We start from the raw sequence: 18,481 nt of genomic DNA on the forward strand, positions 1-18,481 counted from the left end.
TCTTTCCCGATAAACACCATGGACTCGGAAGGGAAGAAAAATGTTAATTCGGCCAAGCATAGCCTAGTCTGCTAATAAAGATAATGTTGTTACCGGTGAACCCACGAAAGGCAAGGAGGGCAACAAAGTCTTGGGAAGAGAGGTTGTGCTTGATAAGCAACCAGATGGCAAGGAAGTATTGAAGATCACCATAAAAAATCCTGCACTTGGGGGCAACCACAAGTACAAGAAGATGCTCATGTTAAATTTATCAAGCCCAAGAATTCAGAAATTGGCAAGTGGGAAAAGAGTGAAGCTAAGCGCAAGCGAATCAAGTCAACTTTTGATATGTTGCTATCCAAATATGCAAGTCAAGTGGTCGGTTCTAGCTTTAATCGATCATCACATCCAAAGCGTTCAAGATCGCCTCCGCAACAAGTGTTTCGATGCTATGCAAGGCCATATGGGTCATGGGCACGGACACCATGGATGTCACAACCCCCCTATGCGCCATATTACATGGGCGACTTCAATGGAGGATGGGGGCAGCCCCTAATGGCTCCATATGCTTTTCATATGGGGTGGGCAGCACCTAGAAGGCCTGCCCGCGAGGGGCTTTATTATCCCACACAAAGCCGTTTGAGTTGTGGTGCTAATCGGCCAACAAAAATTTCTTCGAGCAAGGCCAATAAAAAGTGTGGCGTATTATGTCACCTAATGCGGAAATTTCAAAATGTGACAAGCAAACGGGGATAAAAAGGCGATTGTTGGTAATCTGGCTAATTCTAATTGTGATATTGTTATTGTTCAGCGGGGTTCCATGGTTAATGATCATGAGGCTAGCACAAGTAAGGCGAAACCTAGGGATCCCAAATATACCCAACCTAAGTGGTGTCCTCCTGGTTTAACTAAGACCATGAAAAGGAGGTTACAACGTATGAGGAACCATGAGAAGATAGAGCGCAAAGAAAAGAATCAAACAGACGAATTCTTCCATGAAATTTGGCCCATGGCACTCACAAAACAAGTGTGGAGGCCTAAACAAAAAGAAAACACAAATGCTTCTACATTAGCTAAAGCAATACCTTCAGCACCAAAAGAGGATGATGCGACCCCTATCACATCGTCCGCACCACCTGAAACATCCCCTTCAGTTGAGGAAACTTGAAGTCCAATATACACATTGGGAGATGAAGATGAGATGGTGGATTACGAATCTATGTTGGTTTGGGAAGGTATGGATATTAATGTGGTGTATTACTTACCTGCCGAGTTTCGTGCTATATGTGTAGAAGAGGAGGTGGCCCAGCTGGATTTTGGTCCTAAGGACGCTATCTTCGCGAAGCCGAAAGAAACGGTGAAACACTTGAAGCCATTGTACCTCAAATGTCATATTAACGGATCGCCGGTTGCTAGGATGCTCGTCGATGGTGGTAGTTGATGGAGGTGCTGTGGTAAATCTTATGCCCTATTCGGTCTTCAAGAAGTTGGGGTTACATGATGATGCATCGATGAAGACCAATATGATACTTAACGGATTTGAGGGTAAAGAAAAGCCAGAGGCCAAAGGTGTGATGTGCATGGAACTCACTATGGAAAGCAAAACTTTGGCCACCACATTCTTCATCGCCGAGGTGCAAGGTAACTATAATGTTATATTAGGCCGTGATTGGTTTCATGCTAACTAGTGTGCCATCTACCATGCATCAATTATTAATACAATGGGTCGATGGTGAAGTAGAAGTTATTCACGCTGATAATTCATCTTGTGTTTCTTTGGCCGATGCGTTGGTGGATTGGAATCATCCCGATGTTACTTGCTTAACAGGGCTTGAGCTGTCGGAGTTTGATTTCCTTAGTGCCACAAGGAACGGGTTCATTCCCATCTCTTAAAAATCGATTGGTGGTACGGTTCCAAGGTATGATGTAAATAAGAAGTTAAAATCAATGATCGATATAAATTATCGCCCCAAGCATGACATGGCCAATATAGATTTATCACCCTAAGCACATATGAATGGCTGATGGAGTGTTGAAATTGTCCTTAGAACAAATATGATACAAGTTATTTTTTGGCAAACTAGCTTTGCCAAAAAATAGGGGGGCATGTGTTGACGCTCAAGAGTGGCACAATCGTATAAGTTGCTTAAAGCTATGTCAAGATTAATTCAAACTTATGATTGGAAGTCATCATGGGATGACTTTCTTCGAGAAGATCAAGATGGATATGAAGATGGTCTAAAACGGAGCTCGGATGCAAAAATTATGACAAGTTCTAAGATGCTCATATTGACACCAGATTAAAGAAGGTTTTTTTTTATTTCTGTGCCCCTGGTTCCTTAGCTCTACTCATTCATCCCCACGCTCTTAACTTTTGGTCAATTTTCCCCACTTCCTTGCCAGAAACCCTCATAACTGGGCACAATGGACATTGCCGTCGGGTCAAAGGCTTGACCGTTAACTCTGACTAGTGGGGCCATGCTGGACTGTGTCGTCCGTTCGAGCTGACAAGTGGGGCCGCGTTAGGTGGTGTCGGTGTTCGACCGTTGGGCCGTGGTTTCGTTGGGCCGTCCATTGCATTAAACGTCTGCGCGCGCCGCCAAGACAGAAGCCTGCTATGCATGCACCCAACAAACCCTGCCTGCATGCATCGATCGAGCCTGCATGCGCCGATGCCACGATCCCACGATGCGCCGACCGAGTCTATATGCGCCGACCGAGCCTGCATGCGCCGATGCGTCCGCCATGCTGCACTGACCGAGAAGCTTTCTTGCACGCCAGCTGCCACGGATGCAGCGACGGTCACTGCCACTGGTTCCTCTCTTCTAGCTAGGTGGCTACATATTTGTGGCTTGTGTAAAAAAAGAGCCACTCCCTTGCTTAGTTGTACTCATTCATCCCTACTAACAAAGCTTGCTTGCATGCACTAGGTGGTTGCTAACAAGGGAACCCTACTAACGAGCCGAGCTCTCTAAGAAAATAATTAACAAATATGTAGTCCCAATATGTAGATGGGTTCCCTATGTAGATAGGGCCAACAAGCCCATAGCACGATCACATAGCTCAAACTAGGAAGAACTTAATAATAGAATAGATAGAAAACTTAATAATAGAATTTAAGAAAAGGGCCAACAAGCCCATAGCAATTCTAACATAGTTCATTTACAACTTAACATAACATAGACTAAAAAAAGATAGAGGGTTTAGAACCCTAGCCGCCGCCTTCTCCACCTCGCTCCTCCTCCGGGAGCCCTTTTCACTGCTCCTCCGGGGCGTTGTCAATGGGGTATGAAAGAGTGTGCATGCGCGTCGCGGTGGGGAAGATGTTTTTGTACTCCGTGAACCTGTTGTGGGTGGTTAAAGCGATGAACTCGGAGCCACACCAAAACACCCGGCCAAGGAGGTAGAAGGCGTCGAATGTGTTAGTGAAGTGGGAAAGGAGAGCAACCACCACCCGGTTTTGGATGACCTCCTCGACGCGGAACATCGTTGGAGAAACCCTCGGGAGGTGGTGGTAGCCGGACGCGAGGAAGAACTCGGTGAAGTTCCGTGCGGTCCTCAGCCTTGATATCGCCCACACACGTAGTGTGCGATCAACGTACATGCCGGTAGGATAGAGCCTCTCCGGCACGGTGGGTGGGAAGCGGTAGGTTGGTCCGGTGTACTGCATGGCTGAGGGATGTGCAAAAGACGGAGAAGGGGTCGAAGAGCAAGAAGGGCAAATGGATGAGGGATGGCAGAGGCACAAGGTGGCTTAAATAGCCGTAGTGCTATGTGTTATTTGACCGTAGCAATAACAGGGTCAAATGTGAAGTTAGTATCCCGGTTTCAAACCCAACGCACCATCGGGAGTGTACACGCGTGGGAAACGGTGGTTTGAAAAGAAGAAGAAAAAGAAGCTAATTGCACGCGTGGGAATCCGTGGTCAAACCCTATATTATATGAAGAAAAAAAAACAATTTTTGAAGAACTTGTGGCCATTTTGCATGATAAAAATAAATTTGGCCCATAAAAATTTGGTCATTTTGCATGATAAAAACAGATAGAGGGCTTGTGGCCATTATACAAATGCGAAATGACCCATTTTTTAATAGTTTGTGGCCATTTTGCATTATAAAAATAAATCTAGCCCTTATAAATTTGGTCATTTTACATTTGTATAGAACAAAAAGAACTAAATTTTCTACGCAATGTCAATTGTTGTGTAATTTCAAACGATGCAAAAAAAAAACAAAGCCAACACGTTCACAAAAAACAGAGCCAGCACGTTCACAAAAAAACGAGGCGATTCGACGACCCAACTAGAGCTTGGTTTCCTTTCGGGCCCAACACCATCGTTTTTTTCGCGGAGTCAGTGGTGGGCGAGCAGCGGAGCAGAACCAACAGGATCGCCTCTCGCGGATCTCCCCATGATCCAACGATGCGGAGCCGTCCTTGTGATCCAATGGCCTGGAGCCTGCATGCAGCCTGCCCACCGAATTCCTTCTAGAAGACCACATCCGAGGGCTTTCGCTTGGCGCGAGGGTGTGATCGGACGGCTGACATTCAGCCTGCCCACCGAATTCCTTCTAGAAGACCACATCCGAGGGCTTTCGCTTGGCGCGAGGGTGTGATCGGACGGCTGACATTGGGAGCTAGGGTTAGGCGAAACCCCACGGGGTTTAGATGGGTTTTGAGGTGGTCAACGGGGTTACGAAAGCTTTGACTGAGCATAACTAATTTTTTAAAAATCGAAAAATATAAAACCTTCGCCGTTCGTTATTTTATAAGACACACTAACAAGGAAAAATACTAAATTTGGTCTATGGTCATTTTCATGAAAAAAACCTAGCTAGCACGATTGAGGTCAAATGAGCACTATTAATTTACAAAAAAATCAAAAAATATGAAACATGCGCACAATGTTGTCTTATGTGACATGTTACCAACCAAAAATCATAAACTTGGTCTATGGTCATTTTCATGAGAAAACCTTCACACATATGCGCTATCACCTACAAGATTTCATAGAGTTCAAGGAGATGAGGTAGGGTTACCTTCTGTTTTTGAAAATTTTAAAAAAATCAAAAAAAATCACCAAATCTTTGTTTCAAAGTGAATAAGAATGATCTGAACTTAGTTTTACATTTTCATATTTTAGACTTGTTTTTTAATAGTTTTTATATTAAAGCATATTTTTTAAAAGAAAATGTAAAAATATGAAGATTAATTCAAAACATAGTGAGACTTCGAATCTACACTATATAGATTGAATAGGTGTTAATACAAAACATTTGGCTCATTTAGAGTAGGTCCAACAAAACTTGATTACAAATGGGTTGTTTACCCTAGCCTGAGAGCTCATTTGGAGCATATTTCGAATCTACACTATATAGATTGAAGCAACACTCAAACAACATGTGTGATTAGTGAAGCAACACTGAAGTGATCAGTGAAGCAACACTGAAACAACATGTCTGATCTGTGAAGCAACACTGAAGTGATCAGTGAAGCAACACTGAAACAACATGTCTGATCAGTGAAGCAACACTGAAACAACATGTTTGATCATTACAACACCTAAACTCTAGTTCACAACATCTAAACAGAACTAACCATACACCACAGGCAAATATAAGGACAGACAAATATAGATAGAATAATACGTTACTAGCATCACCATAGATTAAGTTCACACCATAAACTTCCACATTAAGTTTACCATAAGTAACCGGACCCTAAGTACCCAAAATATTAAGATTCAGTTCACATCATCACACCATCACAACATCATCACATCACTTCACACCAGAGTCAGGGCCTTCGCGAGCGGAGCATGCCGCCCCCTGATCTTGTAGTCCTCCTCGAGGATCGCTACATCCTCTGCATGAGACAGAAGGTGATCGAAGCGGCCATCCTTCGGCTTTGGCTTGGTGGTGTAGTAGGGGCAGTGCCACTTCTTGAACTTGCGACAGAAGGAAGCAACTCCCTTGGCCTTGATCTTGTGCACCTCCTTGGCTATGAAGGACGCGACGTTTCCCTTGTACACATCATCTCCAGAATCATACTGCACACATGAATGAATTGCATTAATACATTATAGATTCATATACACCATGTCAAAGGAACTAAATGAACAAGGGATAGGCTTACCTCATATTTAGAATCGTCACTAAACGCCCCCTCGTATGGGTCGTAGTCAGCCAGCTTCCTCTTTCTCCCCTAACCATCATCCTCCTGAATATACAATTACATCCATTACTAGTAGCCAATTGAAAATTTAGATATGCACACATGACACATTGATCATAGGGCTAATATGCTCCCAATATCAGAAATGTTTTAGAAGTGGGTTTTTTCATTTCTGTGCCCCTTAGCTCTATGTATTCAAAAACCACATCCATCACTAGTATATCAATGTATTATATTTGTACACACATTGATAAAAAACCCCAATATGACATTCAAATAACACATTGATCATTCTTCATGCACACACATTGAAGAATAGAGCTAATATAACTACATAATGTGGACAAATGTATATAGTAAAGAATCAAATTTATATACTAATGAATCAAAAACCCCAATATGATAAATTTACACACATTGAATCAAATTTATAACTTCTTAATCAATGGATTCCATTTGGGCATATGACATTCAAAACCCCCATCTGAGTAGCATTCAAAAATTAATATAATAGGGACCCAATCTAAGGCAACGAATCCGAGTAGCATTAAAAACCCCAATTTGTGAGCACTAAAAACAAATCTAATAAGCATCATAGCATTAAAAAAACCAATCTGTTCACAACATCTAGCATTTTTGCAACGAATTTATCCAAATCTAAAAACCCCAATCATTGCAGCACCTAAAATCATAGTTCACAACATAGCATTTTTGCAACGAATTTACCAAACAAACCCTAGTCCAAAACCCCCCGCCCCAACCCATACCCTACATAAAACCCCGACCCATCCGTCAAACCAACTACTCTAACCATCTGAACTACCGTATGAATCACAATCTAACCAATGCAACTAGGGAGCAATTACTCTACAAGCTAAGCAAGTGCAAATACCTGCTCCTCCACGATAGGCAGCGCAACGGGGGCATCTGGATTGACTTCGCCGCTCGACGCATTCACCTTCTGCAGCGATGAGGTGGAGCCCGCCACATCCGCAGTGGTTGCGAGTTTCCCCGCACCACCGTGGAGGCCACCGACATCCGCGGTCACCGTGCCTAGACCCTGCAGCTCCACCACATCTCTGGCCGCTGCGCCGGCATCGTCGCAAGCGTCGGCCATCTTACAGATGGAGGCGATGAAGGTGAGGAGGAGGATGCGGTGGGGGAGAGCGAGATGGTGCGGTGGAGGCAGTGGAGGAGAGCGAGACGACGCCGGTGGGGGAGAGGAAGACGATGCGACAGGGAGGGGATTTGGGTGAAAATGGTAGGGGCGATGGAGGTGGTTGCCCTCTTTATATGATGGAACGTTTCGGGCATGTTCATGGACACGTGCTACCCCACGACCGCGGTTTCACATGCGCCCACGTATACGCGGCCCCACTCATCAGCTAACGGTCAAAGGCATTGACCCGACGACAACGTCCGTTATAACCCGTTCTGAGGGTTTCGGTCAAGGGAGTGAGGAAAAGTGAGCAAAAGTTAACAGAATTGGGATGAATGAGTAGAGCTAAGGAACCAGGGGCACAGAAATAAAAAACCCACTAAAGAATGGCATGAAACTTGATTGAGATTGCCTCTGATGGAAAATATTTCAACACAAAAATTGTGCGTCTCGTCGAAAACTTCTATTTTGATATAGAAGTCGCCTCAATCTAAGATCGTATGTAAAAGTTAGAACCATCTGAATACGGCCTTGTCACGAGGCAGGACTGGCCCGCCCATCAGACATGATGTGTGATGGGTAGCACGAGTAACAGTCCATTTTGCGTGAGCGATTCGGCCTGAAAATGGCCTCACAAAACGAAAAACATTCAACATGAAAGTTGTTTGCTCGTCGAAACGGTTAAATTTGCTTCTTACCTGATTTTGATCTGAAGTCGTTTACAACCCCAAAAATAACCTGCAAGCTGCAACCACTTTTTACCAAACAGTTTTGGAAAGTTCAGACCAAACAAATCCGAATTGGACTAGGGTTTTGGACGTGAATTGAAGCCTTTTTCTTGCACGGAAAGTCCAGCCACCTCTTATATACCTAAGAGGTGACGGCCAATTGAACAACACACAATCAAACAAATCAGTCTATTATTTTTTACCCTAGTTTTTACATGTCTCCCTTATTCTTTCTCTCCCGTTCTTCGCCCGTTCTTCGTGTTGGATATCAGCGATCCTCGAGGCTCTAGGGGTGGGCGAACCAACCTAGGGAAATCCATAGCCGTCGTGCGTCCAGACGGGGTCCCTTCCGGGCGTCTAGGGTTTCGGGTCTTCAAAAGCGCCCGCTGATTGTCTTGTGTATCGCGCTGTTGGTCAGGTCTCCTTTGACGTGAGCTGCAGTGTATCACCCTCGATGTTAAAGGTACACGTGACGTGTTTGATGGGTTCATTTGGAGCTCAAAACCAAAACTCCACATTCGTTTGTTAGCCTTTTCTTCGTGCCAAATGATTTCGGTTTTCAAATTATTTTGTGGTTTAATGTGTATACATAAAAAATAGAAAGTTAATTTGTTAAAAAAATTAGAGGGTTAAGGGCATACCACCACAGTCATCTACTAATAATGTTTAACTCCGTAATGAGTCCAATTTATGTGATCATTACATCTTTTATTTTGTTCCCTAATGTAGAATTCTTCGGATTTTTCTTAAATGTTTTGACAAAAACAACAATTTATGATGATAAAATCACGTCAACTAAATATGATAAATTACTTACATAAATAAGTAAAATATCTGAAAGAGGCTCATGGAGGCTCGTATCGGCAATTACGGCTACCGTCGCGTTTGCACGATACTAGTTTATGATACCGACATGCATGACACATAGTAGTACAATATTTAACATGATACTGTATTCATATATGTACTCTAACCATCTCTTGTTTGATGATATCGTGTTTGTTAGTCCCAAACGCATGATACTAGCTAGATAGCCCATTATGGCCAACCTAACACGTGCATATGGATTTAATATTAAATTATTCATATTAGGGAGCATTATATACTAGTATCATGCATACACTAGTGCAGAAAAACCTAGATATGATGTGGCAAACTCGGGTGGACACCCGATGCCATCAATATGGCGCCATTTTTAAAAAGTACTGCTCGCGTTGGAGACGACGGCAACAGTATTTGACATGTTTATGGCGTGTCACGTGGACATCACCATCAGTAATATACGTCAGTAGTGGTATTGCATGTTAGTGCAACGCGGGCAATTTTATTTTTCAGATTTAAACCAAATCTATACAGCAGCGCGATCCAACCAAAATAACAAGATAATTAAAGTTTAGAACTGTAATTAAACAATATAATTCAAATACCAAAATCTAAGTTCAACAGTATCCGTTTATTGACATTATTCAAAAATATATAAAAAATAGGCAAATAACACAAGTACGCAAGTTCAAGTAAATATGAGGTGGTAACAACATGAGATATGCCATGCATGCATGCCTACTAGCTAGCTAACTCGACATTATGGTGGGCGGCGTCACGATCATATTGTGGAGTAAGTGGACCATCGTCATTGCTGCCAGCAGGTGTGCAGTAGACTATGATCTTGTCACAATCGTAGTCAATGTATAATGTGGCTCTCTACCTAGCTTCCATCTCGTAAGCAGTTGCAGAAGTTGTCCAACCAGGGCAACCGAAATAGGTGTGGTTTGACTCATTGGTAACAAGACAATTGAATCATTGGGTCGTTAGCATCTTTATGAGGGTGCATTAGAATGTGATGGTTACATCAAACGTAACTCGAAACTTCTATAATAAGTCACACCTTGCCCTTTAAGGGATGAGCTGAGCAAATTGGAAAAAAATTTACTAGTTAGACAATTTCGGTCACAACCGTACCATATGAAACTCAATGGACCATGTTGAACTGAATCATATATATATTGTCTTAGTTTGAAGTCTTTCGGAAGATTGATGAAGAACTTCCTAGCCTTCTCACAACTCAAAGCACCGTAGTTCTTACACGGGGCATCCATTTACTGTTGTCATTACTGTTGACCAAAGTAAGCATAAATCATTAAACTAAATAACTAACACATCAAAATAGAACATATACTAGTAATTAAGCAATTCTACAAACGGTGCACGGTTGAAGCATATAAGAACATGCATAAAGTTAAGCAGTCATTCAAATACGAAATAGCTAGTGCTACGTCCATCTAGCAAGGTACTGGACAAAGGGGTCGGCTTTGTGGTCGTCCTTGGCGGACCTACGACGATGTTGTAGCGGCTGAACCTCCTCCTCCTCCTCGTGTGGTACGAGGTTATCCCAATCTATGGATCCTCCTTTGTGCTCTTCCTCGCTGCATACTGAATAATGTAAATGCATCTAGTGCCCCTTAGTTATTTTGGTGTATTGAAGACTTGTAGGTTAAGGGACTAATGTGTTTGTGAGTGTACACATGCTTTATAAGTCACTGTGGAGTTTGATATATACGAAGAATGTTGACCTCTAAAAATGAATATCTTGAACTGAAGACTTTGATGTTTCCTTGAAGACTTTGAAAGTGAGGAAATAGGTGTGATCTTGAAGATATTGATGCAAGGACTATGAAGCGTGAAGACTTTTGTTTTCAAAGTTTCATTTCCTTTTATTTGAGTCATAGGAAACACTGTACCATTAAAGGGGGTTGACGTAATACTAAGTGTAAGGGCATTCTCCTGCTTAAGTGATTTGGTGATGAGGACAACTCACTATGTTATCTAACCAGGTGTCAAGTATACAGGTATTATATGTTTGACACAAGACGGTTAGGTATTCCCTCCAAACGGAAAAACTCAACGACGTGTTCCCTACGTGTTTATTCTCTTTGGTCGTAGGGATCCCGTACTATTAAGAAGGAATCCACATTGGAAGTCTATGGGTGAATCAATTCTTCTCATACACTTCTGCACCCATCTCGTTCCATCGCATCATTGAGAGAGCGGCCCATGTTTTTCTAACTAACCGGTTGTACCGCTGTTATGGGTGGTTGTACCGCTCAACACCGGGCGGTTGTACATGCCCTGCACCAGTCCACAATCGGTCACGACTCTGTTCACTACAAGAAAAACGTTCAATTATGACCAAAAATATTGACGATGGTTTAATTGGTCATAGATCCATGACCAAATTTCAAAGATTAGTCATGGAAAATCTAAGAGGATCCAAACCCCATAACGTTAGGACCTTTTGTGTCCATAAGGTCATGATCCTATTGCACAAAATGGCCATTAAGATGTGTAAAAGTGTTTATGCTCATATTTCGGTGCTAGAATGACCAAATATAACGTTGTAATCATATGATCTGAGGTGATTGGACGACACCTCATCAATTCTTCCTATGTGTCATGTATACAGAGTGGAACTTTGTTTTTACATACATGGATGACGTAAATAATATTAGATAAATACCAATAAATTATAATTACTAACTTTAATATCCTAAATATTTTAGAAAGTACAATATAATTACCAGAATGGAATATATGAGCACATGGTAATATGGAAGGTATTATAGGGTACCTTAACTTGGTGTTTCAAACAATAAAAACTTAAACATGAACTCATGCCTCATTTTTAACATAGTTGTTGTAAAATTTCAGGTAAGTAGTGTGGAGAAGGTATAAAAGTTCTCCGATAGAAGAGTACAATGATGGTCTCTTCTCGGTCAAGCCAAATTACCGTCGATGACGACCCCTTTGTGTTGGTTTTGCATATTATCGTTAATTTGCAATAATGTATTCCGTTCAACTTGTGGTGATGGAAAACAATGTGGGAGAATTTTTCAGTAATGCCAAATCATATCATAATTAAATGAAAAGTGTTACTACCCACAACACTCAATAAAAAATACAGCTTTTTTTTGAGGGAAATAATAAATACAAATTTTTTAGGCAATCAAAAATACAACTAGAGACAACAATATGGGTCCATATTTCCTAAATCCAATATCTATCTCGACTTGAGCAAGCCCATTAAGGGAACATGATAAAAAATCCCTTCCGCCACAAACCTAACCGTCACCCTATATCCAACCCCATTCGCACTCGTCTCTCCTGACCCTCCAGCCTCTCCCGCGCCAGCCTCCATCCTTCGCTTCCCCTCACCAGATCTCCGGTGCTCCTCCGCTGCACGCCCTTGTGCTCCCCTCTCCACCTCTCCCATCCGCCTCCATCCCTTCGATCCATAATCACCGATGCCCCCGTTCGTTGCAGCAGGCCCCAACACTTGCTATGGTTGTTGGGCGGTGGTGGCCCGGTTGTACCGCTATATTAATTATAGCCGGTACTACTGGTGTTCCAAGCGGTTGTACCGCTTGGGACTTAACCACGCCCAGCAGCCGTGGCTGGTGGAACCTCAGGTCCGACTTTCTGTTTGGGCCCGGTTGTTGGGTGGTGGTTGGCCGGTTGTTCCGCTAATATTGGAAGACCGGTTGTACCGGCCTTGCAACCGGTTGTACCACCGAGGGTAAAATGGCTGCAACGGTTAGAAATCTGGGGGGCTATATAAGGAGGGCTTTCTTACTACTCCCTCTTATCTCTTACCTCTCTCTCTCCACCATTGATGCACTCAAGCTTTCTTGCCCGATCTCTCTCCCTAGCCACGCAAACTTGTTGTCTTGCTAGGGATTGAAGGAGGAGACCTAGACCTACACTTCCACCAAAGTAAAATTGATTCCCCCAAGTTCTTGTGTGGATTTTGTTACTGTTGGGTGTTTGAGCACCCTAGACAGAGGAGGTCATATCGAAGTCACATTCCGTTGTGGTGAAGCTCTCTGGTTTTGGTGGGAGCCTCCAATTGAGTTGTGGTGAGAGCCCCAACCTTGTTGTAAAGGTCTGGTTGCCACCTTCAAGGGCACCACTTAGTGGAATCACGACACTTTGCATTGTGTGAAGGCGTGAGGAGAATACAGTGGCCTTAGTGGCATCTTGGGGAGCATTGTGCCTCCACACCGCTCTAACAGAGACGTACTTCCTCTCAAAGGGAAGGAACTTCGGGAGTACATCCTCGTCTTCATCGGTTCCACTTGTGGTTATTTCTTACCTTTACTTGTATTTACTTATTGCTTACTATTGTTGTTGTTAGCATCATATAGGTTGATCACATAGTTGCATATCTAGACAACATATTTGTTGCTAAACCTAATTTGTTTAAAGAAAAGCTTAAAATTTGTTAGTTTCCTATTCACCCCCTCTAGTCCACCATATCGATCCTTTCAATTGGTATTAGAGCCTCGTCTCTTTATGAAGGGTTTCACCACCCAAAGAGTATGGTTGACGACGGGGAACGTGCTGATGAGTTGCCTGAGGGAATTGTTGCAAACTCGGTCACCCGAGAGGAATTAAATGAGGTCATGTCTACATTTAAATCCTTAGTGGCTATCAAAGTCAAAAACATGCTTAAGGATTTCCTTGATATTTACAAACCGCCTACCGACCCGTTGTTGGTGGCTCCCACAACTTTGGATTTGGGGGGGGGGAATCCAAAAAGGAAAATTCTAGTAGTGACAAGGATAAAACAGCTCAAGGAACAAGTAGGCAAATGCATTTGCCTTTGTTCCTCCTCCCATGGTCTATGGAGGACCGGTCCACCCACCGCATATTGTTAATCTAGATCCTGCGCCAAAGCTTGTTAAGAATGGTGTTGCTAACTGGGTTTTTCGTATCAAGTCTCATTTTAATCACAAATCAACACAATTTTGGAGAATCATTGAGCAAGGGTACTACCCACATGATCCAAGCAACCTCACGCCAAGAGGAGAGGCCGACAATCAGCTCAATCATTGTGCCTTGTTCATTCTTCAAGCAGTTGTTCCTGTTGAAGATCTTCCTCACTTGCTTCCCTTCACTCGTGCCAAACATTATTGGGAGCACATCATCTCCATGTACAAGGTAAGATCTAGCATTAACGGTCCAACTATGAAATGGTTCTTTATGAGGCCAATGAGTTTGCTATGATCGAGGATGAGGACCCTCGTGAGCTATATCGAAGAGTTACAACTCTTGTTGTTGCTCTTTAGGATCATGGAAGCAAAGATGTGGATGACACTTGGATTAAGCGCAAGTTTCTCAAGGCCATCATGCCTTTCAACAAGTCCATGTCCTCTGTCATCCATCAAAGCCGGGGCTTTCATTCCTTGTCCTCAAGTGATGTGTTGGATGAGTTTATTGCCATGAACATTTTGAACAAGACCACTATCAATGCTCTAGCCCGAGTTCAAAGGCCAAGAAAAGACTACCCAACCTTGCTTTGAAGTCCAAGGCCTATGTGGAGGAAGACGAGGAAGATGAAGAAGAATCTTGTCCTCAAGACACCAAGTATGCTTACCACAAGCACATGGCTCTTGCATCGAGTCAGTTTTGGGGCAACAAGAAAAACTCAAGGCCCAACTTCTCCAAGAACAACTCAAGCAGGACTAAGGGAAAGGAACGCGTGAGAACTTGCTACAATTGTGGCAATGTGAGTCACTTTGTGGCTGATTGTCCTATGAGCAAAGGGAAGACAATGGTGGCAAGATCATTCGCAAATACAAGACCAAATCTTTCCCAAACAAGAACAACTTCCCCAAGAAGATGCCCCTAAGGGGTTGGTGTCTCAAGAAGAGTACCTCTCTGATGAGGATGATGATTATGAGACAAGTGGTGAAGCAATGGGAATGGGCACGGTGGCCATTGCATCTTCTTCTCCAAGCAAGGTGTCTCTCTTCAAGGCCCCCAACGAGAACCGCGTTGCCAAGTGTCTGATGGCCGAGGCATCCAACAAGGTAACATCTAATGCTCAAACTTCCAACATCAAAGCTACCATTTCCGCCACCGTGGATAGCGGAGATGAAAAGGAAGAGGTAGAGGAGGAGGAAAACTCCTTTGGTAATTTCATGAGAAATCTCAAGGGTAAATCCAATAAGCATGTTGTTGCTCTCTTTGAACAACTTGGTGAGGCTAATGACCTTATTGAATCTCATGAAGATACTATCTCAATGCTACAAGGTCATAGTCGTGTCTATGCCGATGAGATTGCACATATTTCCATTGCTCTTGAAAAAGAGCAAGGACTTCGTTTGATTCACGAGGAGTCACCTAACAATGACCTTGCTAAGTTAAAGAAAGATCTTGATCATGCTCTTGTTCTTACCCGTGTGCTTCAATCTGAAAAGAGTGCACTTGGGCTTGATCATGATAGACTCAATAAAGAGCTTGCAACACTTGACAAGGCTCACAAGGCCTTGAAGAGTGCTCATGTCTCTTTAAAAGAGTCTCATTCTCAACTCCAAGTAAAACTCGCTAAGGAAATAGCCACTTGCTCTCCATTTGTTTTCATTGATAATGTCCATGCTACTAGCCCGTGTAGTGAGCATGCACATCTTGTGGAGGAGAACTCCAAATTAAAAGAGCAGCTTGAGAAAGGCCTTGTGACATGCATCTAAGGTGAAAAGAATCTTAATGACCTTTCGAGCAGTCAAAAGGAAGTTGTTGCAAAGGAAGGAGCTGGGTTTGCACCTAAGTCCAAGAAGAAGAACAAGAAGAAGAATACCAAGCAACCTCCCCAGCTTATGGAAACCTTTGTTAAATCAGGGGAGGGTAATCATGGGAAGAAAAAGGACCAAGCTAAGCATGGCAATGCCGTGAAGGGAAATACCCCTCTACCCAACACAGCTAGCGACTTTAATCCCTCATATGTGTTGTGTCGTGCAAGTGATGGAAATGTTTTTGCTAAGTTTGTTGGTTCTTATGATGAGTACATTGATGATCTGTTTGGGTTCCTAATACCCTTGTTACTAACATAAGAGGACCCATTAAAGAATGGGTACCTAAATCCAAGCATTATCTTATGCAGGAGTTTGCTTCTGGTGGGGTGTCATGGTTGCTCGATAGTGGAGCAACAAATCATATGATCAGAAGCAAGCACTTGGTGGTGGACGTTCATCCCAACCCATCCATTGCCACCCAAATCTCCTTTGGTGATGATGTGATTTCAAAGGTATTGGGTCTCGGCAAGGTGGTAATCGTTGGAAATATGCCCTAGAGGCAATGATAAATAGTTATTATTATATTTCCTGTTTAAAGATAATCGTTTATTATCCATGCTATAATTGTATTGAATGAAAACATAGATACATGTGTGGATACATAGACAAAACAATGTCCCTAGCAAGCCTCTAGTTGGCTAGCCAGTTGATCAATGATAGTCAAGGTTTTCTGGCTATATGCAAGTGTTGTCACTTGATAACTGGATCACATCATTAGGAGAATCATGTGATGGACTAGACCCAAACAATGAACGTAGAATATTGATCATGTCATTTTATTGCTATTGTTTTCTACGTGTCAAGTATTTGTTCCTATGACCATGAGATCATATAACTCACTGGCATCGGAGGAATACCTTGTGTGCATCAAACGTCACAACATAACTGGGTGACTATAAATGTGCTCTACAGGTATCTCCGGAGGTGTCCGTTGAGTTAGTATGGATCAAGACTGGGATCTGTCACTCCGTGTGACGGAGAGGTATCTCGGGGCCCACTCGGTAATACAGCATCACACACAAGCCTTGCAAGCAATGTGACTAAGTGTAAGTCACGGGATCTTGTATTACAGAACGAGTAAAGAGACTTTTCGGTAACGACATTGAAATAGGTATATGGATGCCGATGATTAAATCTTGGGCAAGTAACATACCGAAGGACAAAGGGAATGACATACGAGATTATATGAATCCTTGACACTGAGGTTCAATCGATAAGATCTTCGGAGAATATGTAGGATCCAATATGGGCATCCAGGTCCCACTATTGGATATTAACCGAGGAGTGACTCGGGGCATGTCTACATAGTTCTCGAACCCATAGGGTCTACACACTTAAGGTTCGATGATGTTTTAGTATAGTTGAGTTATATGTGTGGTTACCGAATGTTGTTCGGAGTCCCGGATGAGATCACGGATGTCATGAGGGTTTCCGGAATGGTCGGGAAACGAAGATTGATATATAGGATGGTTTCATTTGGTGACCGGAAAGTTTCAGGTAATTCCGGCAATGTACGAGGAGTGACGAATGGGTTCCGGGAGTTCACCGGGAGGGGCCCACCCACCCGGGAGTGAGCCCAAGGCACTAGGGTGGCGCCACAAGTCCTTAGTGGGCTGGTGGATTCAGCTCAAGGGGCCCATGGCGCCACATAAGAAAATACCAAAGGAAAATAAAAGAAAAAGGGAAAGAGGGAGGTGGGAAGGAAGAGGAGGACTCCTCCTTCCCAAACCGAATTGGAGGAGGAGTCCTCCTCCTCCTAGCGCCAGCCCACCCTTGAGGGCCTTGTCCCTCAAGGCTAGCCCTCCCCCTCCCTCCTATCTATAGTGGGTTTTTAGGGCTGATTTTTAGACAACTTTTGCCACGTGCAACTCAACCCTAGACCACATAGTTCTACCTCTAGATCGGATTTCTGCGGAGCTCGGGCGGAGTCATGCAGGAGTAGATCATCACCACCACCGGAGCGTCGTCACGCTGCCGGAAAACTCATCTACTTCTCCGTCTTGCTTGCTGTATCAAGAAGGCCGAGATCATTGTCGAGCTGTATGTGTGCTGAACGCGGAGGTGTCGTCCGTTCGGCACTAGATTGGAACGGATCGTGGGACGGACCGCAGGACGGTTCGAGGGACATGAAGATATTCCACTACATCAACCGCGTTTCTTAACGCTTCCTGATGTGCGATCTACGAGGGTACATAGATCCAAATCTCCTCTCATAGATGGACATCACCATGATAGGTCTTCGTGTGTGTAGGAAATTTTTTGTTTCCCATGCAATGTTCCCCAATAGTGGTATCAGAGCTAGGATCATGCGTAGATGTTATCTCGAGTAGAACACAAAAGGTTTTGTGGACGGTGATGTTCGATTTTCTGCCCTCCTTAGTCTTTTCTCAATTCGGCGGTATTGTTGGTTTGAAGCGGCCCGGACCGACATAACTCGTACGCTTATGAGAGACTGGTTTCATCGATTAACATGCAACCTCGTTGCATAAATATGATTGGCGGGTTTTGGTTTCTTCAACTTTAGTTGAATTGGTTTTGACCGAGGCGGTCCTTGGAGAGGTTAAATAGCAATTTGCACATCTCCGTTGTGGTTTTTGCGTAAGTAAGATGCGATCATACTAGATACCCATAGCAGCCACGTAAAACATGCAACAACAAATTAGAGGACGTCTAACTTGTTTTTGTAGGGTATTCTTGTGATATTATATGGCCAATGACGTGATGTGATATATTGGATGTATGACATGATCATGTTGTAATAGTTAATATTGACTTGCACGTCGATGCTACGACAACAGGCAGGAGCCGTAGGGTTG

This window comes from Hordeum vulgare, chromosome 5H, assembly GCF_904849725.1.
Source record: "Hordeum vulgare subsp. vulgare chromosome 5H, MorexV3_pseudomolecules_assembly, whole genome shotgun sequence".
Lineage (NCBI taxonomy): Eukaryota > Viridiplantae > Streptophyta > Magnoliopsida > Poales > Poaceae > Hordeum > Hordeum vulgare.